This window comes from Aptenodytes forsteri, unplaced genomic scaffold, assembly GCF_000699145.1.
Source record: "Aptenodytes forsteri isolate BGI_AS27 unplaced genomic scaffold, ASM69914v1 Scaffold237, whole genome shotgun sequence".
In the NCBI taxonomy this organism is placed as follows: domain Eukaryota; kingdom Metazoa; phylum Chordata; class Aves; order Sphenisciformes; family Spheniscidae; genus Aptenodytes; species Aptenodytes forsteri.
This window is the reverse complement of record NW_008794451.1, coordinates 2,747,688-2,753,101: the sequence shown is the minus strand read 5'-3', so window position 1 is coordinate 2,753,101 and position 5,414 is coordinate 2,747,688. Positions and strand designations below refer to the sequence as shown.

The following is a 5,414-nucleotide window of genomic DNA, read 5'->3' as shown; positions in this document are numbered from 1 at the left end:
TGCCGACTGAGGTTAAACCACGACAGAGTCTTATTCACGGTGCTGAAATGCCTGTAACTGGCAAAAATGTTTGTATCCTATTTTCCAAAGCTTTTTGTGGAAGGACAGGTGGTGCTTGCCCGTTCCATCATTCTGCTTTATAATTCTGTTCTTGGTCGAGTTCCAAGCATGCCAAACAGGGGAAGGGATTGAAATCATTGTGTTCAGATCCGTGGCTTCTGCCACGATCAGTGGCTTTTATTTTTTTTAAGCTTCTGCCATTAGAAAAAGTTAGGAAGGCTGGCAATACTTCTCTTTTTCTAGGAGGAGCTTATTGTTATTCTTTTGAGAATAAGCATACGGCTTTTCTTCATGAGTATACAAGTGCTTTGCATGATATTGAGTAAATTTATGTGCACTCAAATTCACAACGCTTTTCGTGTAATCTTGAGTGACCAATTTTGGAGAATGGAAAGGAACCCAACTCTTAGGTGGTTGTGTTCTTACCCCTGGTTATTTCAGAGAGCTGTAACTGGCTGATATCACAGTGGTGGCTTTGAAAATTGAACGTTTTCTCAAAGGGGATCACAGAATTCATCTTAAACAAAAAGTCCAGAAAGGTTTTCCTGAGGTCCACTATCCGAGGGGAGGATGGTACTGCACAATTAGGGTTTTTTTAGAAAGGATATTCACACCTTTGGATAGGAAGTGCCAATTAGTGCTTTTAGCTGCATAAAAATATTACTCCACCATCATCTTTTCTGAATGTATTCAGCTGTTTTGGTTAAGGTGTGCGTAGATCTAAGAACAAGTTGCGCACACTACCATATCAATTAATGAAATTTACTCCATGTAATGTGACTGACTTCTAAAAATATTTTAATTGATGTTAAACTCCTAAATATACTTGTCAAATGTTTCATAGAAAGCTTGGGTCTCGAGTTGAAGCCCTGAAACTATGTAAACATTTTGCAGTAGCCAGATGTCATTTAATTGCTTGATAATAAGAGCTTGGTCTTCACATGAATTTCACTTTTTTTTTTTCCTTGAACGTGTAACATATGTGGAATAGCCAGCAAATACGAATTTTATCAATCAGATATAGTTTTACATTTTTAACACTTTTTAAACTTTACAAAGACCTGTTTACCATATGGTGTAAGTGGGTGTGCAGGAAACGACACTGTTTCATGAAGTCTGATATATACTGTACTACTTTTCCATGAACTGAGCATGAACGTTTCCTTTTAACGGGTGTGCTGAAGGCAAGCCTTTGAAGCATGGGTGTATATTTTGGACAGTAACATTTATGTTTGTGTGCTTCTGTAGGTGATTGTTTTAAAATCACTTAATCCTTCAGCTTTTCTTATATTTATTTGACTTTATTCACAAAAGTTTATTCCACGTTAATGCTGCAACATGTGAAAGAAGTAACAGAAAAGCAGAACTTATATTTTTCTTTCCATTGTTGCAGTAGCCAGTTGTTATTATTATGGTCCCAAGTGTCCTATTTCCTGTTTATATTCTACGTCTTTTGAAGACGCTGCAGAGTTTCGAGGCAGTTCCATGATCCTTGAACTGAAATCCTGTATATCGTTAAATTGAATTAGTCATGATAGTTTCTTCAGAGATAAGGTCGTTGCAGCTTTCAGTGACTTGAAGATATTGATCCCAAATACTGTTCTGGCTTATTTGCATACAATTATGGTTTAATTCAGTTAGCACTTCATGCAAGGATGAGAGCACAGCCCTTAAAGCTCTGTTGTGCAGTACCTCGAATATACATTGGGCCAGTGTCACTTAGGGCATGGAACTTACCACTCAGCGCAAACTAGCAACTTGTGCTTGCTCCTTTTGCAGACAAAAGCTTCTGCTTCTGTTCCGACAGCCACTTAAAAGTAGAAAAGTACTCAGCAATAACTGCTTTTCAAATGACAAATTAAAGCATCGTTTAAATGCCAAAAGGACACAGTTTTCCAAGATTAAAGTGTTTTACATACATTCATAAATGTTTAACACGTCCCATCTAGATGCAATTTTTAACTAATTGCTAGAAACTTACACATGCCTCTCTGAAATTACTTTTTGATTTAGTCTCCTGCTTATCAGATAATTAGTAGCTTAATTAGTTTTTAAACAAAGTTCAGGTAAGGAAAAAAAACCTGATCCACAGCTAAAACGTCTTTTCTTTTTTTAACTTTGTTTCTCAACATTTAATGCCTGGCAGTTTCTCTGACAATAGCAATACCTTTCTCTTTCTTAGTGTGGGCTATAATAGCTACTCTTTAAACAGAGTGTCTTAAACAGGGTGTGATAGTTAGGACATGTTTGTAATTCATGAAACTATGTCATATCACAGACTGCAGTTCAAAAAAAAAAATTATATATTAAAAAAATAGACTGCTCAGCATGTGAGCTTCATGGTATAAAGGTTTTAGTTTTAGAATATTACTTAAAACTGCACAGGTTTTCTGCTCTTTTTGAAAAATAACGTCCTTATTAACGTCCTCTTAAGCCGAAGGCAGGAGGAAGAAAATTCAGCTAAAAATGCATGTAAATCTACAACGTTGCCAAGAGAGCGTTTTGCAATGTTACAGCCGCCTGGCACCAGCACTTAGGAAGTCATGACTGTTCATGCCACCAGTCTCTTTTCATACATAACCTACTTAATCCTGAGAAGGGCGAATTGAAGACTAGTAATAATGCATCTCCAGGTCTTTCTCCCACCGTCCTTGTCTCCAGACCAACACTCTGAAATGGTCACTCTGATCCTCTGTCGGCACTTCCTCTGCTCCCCTGCTGATAAAGCGTCATAATGCAAAAAATCAACCTCCAGATTGTCAACCCTGGGCAGAGGCGCTGTTTTACCAGTTTAAATAGTAACTGCTACGCTTCTCACCAGAAAAGAAACAACTCGGTCCTGTCTGTCATGAAGTACGTTGCAAAAGCTAGTGGCCTCAGCCCAAAAATCACAAATCCAGCTGTGAATACTTCTCTTTTGTGGGAGGGTTTATATGGCAGAGTTTGTGCATAAGTCTGTTTCTTTCCTCACCACGTCCTTACTTTGAGCACCTCTTAAAGTCCTTCTCAGCAAGTGTCAGTGTTTGATAGTTGAAATATTTAGCTAAATGTACATACTGAAATTGAATCCAAAAAGAAATGGAAAATAATTTAACTCATTAAAAGTCTATTTATTAATCAAAATTTTTTGTAAATTTATTTTTGTATTAAGGGACCTTATTTACTATATCTTGTAAGATCCTTTGTTTGTGCTCTATCACTATTTTTGCTTAATTTAAAAGAATCTTCTTTTATATGCAGCTTTCTTCTAGTGGAGATGGTCTTAATACCAATGACTGCAGGGAGATTGATCTCAGTTGTTACTCATTTAAAGGCTTTCTGAGCTGGGCAGTTTTTAGGAAGCTCTAGACTACCTTGAGTTTCTTATTAAAAGTACATCATCTCGCAAACATATTCTAAAATAACTCTTTCCTATATGGTGTCAATGGCACTATTTATCTAAGCACAGTATTCAAGATGAGATAACTGTTGCTGGGATATGAGTTCTTGTTAAGTGATCATGTCAGTAAAGTTTGGTGTTGCAGTTACTTAACGTTCAGGCTTTAATACTTGATTTTGTTCGTTAAAGGGCTCTTTTTAAATATTTGTGCTTAGGAAGTAGATTCAGCTATTCCTACCTTTGCAATATTTTGCAACAGAATTATGAGAAAAAGAAATGACTTTAGGATAAAAATAGATTTGGATAAAATTAAAGCACAAATGAAAACCGACAGCTCAACACTTCACCCCAGCTCCGTGCAGGTATCATACATGTAGATGATCTGCATGGCGATAGCTCCTTCCAAACTGAGGAATGCGTTTTAGCAGCAGCACTATGCATGTTTGGGTTTGGATCCTTTGAAGATTATGCCTTCCGTTGCTGTTCTTGTTGATTCTGGAACTAAATGCAATATACAGTAATGCATGCCTTGCAGTTTCCATGATTTCAGATGACGAATAACATTCTCTTTGGGGATGTACACTAGTGCCCTGTTTATTTCCATTGTCTGTTCTCACGTATGTACTTTATTCTCCTAGTTGGCAACTACTTTCAGCTTCCATTCACTGTAATTTTTAAAATCAGTGGAAACTGGAGGAACTCCCATCTACCCAGCAGTTCAGAAAATCAGGCCCAAATGGAATATTTTCTGTAAAATGTTGTTGCTAAATAGCAAATTTTGAAAGGCCAAGTATTGTTTGAATTTTAAAGCTAAACTTTATGAGCTGAGTTCAGAAATATCATTTCCTCCCTCTCGCCCCCCCCCTCACTTTGATTCTCTTATTTTTCTGAAGCACTCCAAGACTGCAGGCACTTTGAGACTGTAAGCACTTAATTTTGTTACCAAAACAGAAAATAGTTTCACTATAGCAAATCTTTGCTATAGTATCAGCTTTAAAACTGAAGTTTAGTATCCCATATAAAAACTTCTCAAGATTAAATTAGCTTTGTTCTAGTTTTGTCCAACTTTCTTAAAGCCTATTCTTTAAACATATTCAGTGTATAAGGAGTATAATTTAAACTGCTTTAAGGTACAGACTGTCAAAACTAAGAAATCAAATTGCTCTGATTACTCCCTCAAATTGCTCCACGGTTTGAGAATTTAATTGATGTCTCACGTGCATCAAGTAAATTCATAATAACCCAGAATGCCTCTATGAGTGGCTTCTCTGTGTTTGGAGAAATCTCAGCTTAAAGCAAAATGCCTTTGCTATTTTGACGTACTCTGTGTTTTATGGCATACAGAACGGGGGGAGAACCGTCCAAGTAAGTGACCCTCTTGAATGTCTTTATGAAGTTTGACAGTGTGTGACTTACCAATTAAGTACAACTTCTGTCAAGGAGCCCTGTTAATAATTTGTGGCTAAAATATTCTTCTTGGTTAGTTTAAGGTAGAATTTTATAGCTCTTCTGTATTTTACTCATACAAAGAACCATACAACTTTTACAGTATGAATGTTTAGGAGCTTTTTGGTAAAGAAGAAAATAATGACTGATATCTTTCCTGTATGTGTAATTATATAACATTTTGCACTTTGTTCTGAGTTTTGTTTGTCTACATTATATGACATCAATGTACAACTAATTAGAGGCATACAAACTACTAGCCCATTTTTTTCTAATTAGGGGGTTTTTTTGTCTCGTTTCAATACTACTTAATAAAAATTCATATTTTGGTACAGGTCATATTGTATATAATACATACACTCTTATGTACTGTAATGAATCAGGTGTGACGTTATAGACTGCCTTTCTTCAATACAGTTGTTCAAACTCACAAGCTTTGCTTTTTTTTTTTTTACATCTGACGCCAAAAAGTCGCTCTGTATCAAAAAATATGTTGTGGGTTGGTTTTTTTTTTGCCAGATTGTCACAA

The 5,414-nt window shown here is 36.2% G+C and overlaps 1 protein-coding gene across 1 annotated transcript in view; it reads left to right on the top strand.

Annotated features, from left to right (window-relative positions):
• RPAP2 (RNA polymerase II associated protein 2) overlaps window positions 1-5,414 on the top strand; it is a 45,721-nt gene that overhangs the window by 36,101 nt on the left and 4,206 nt on the right. The gene's annotated exons all lie outside the window — the stretch shown is intronic.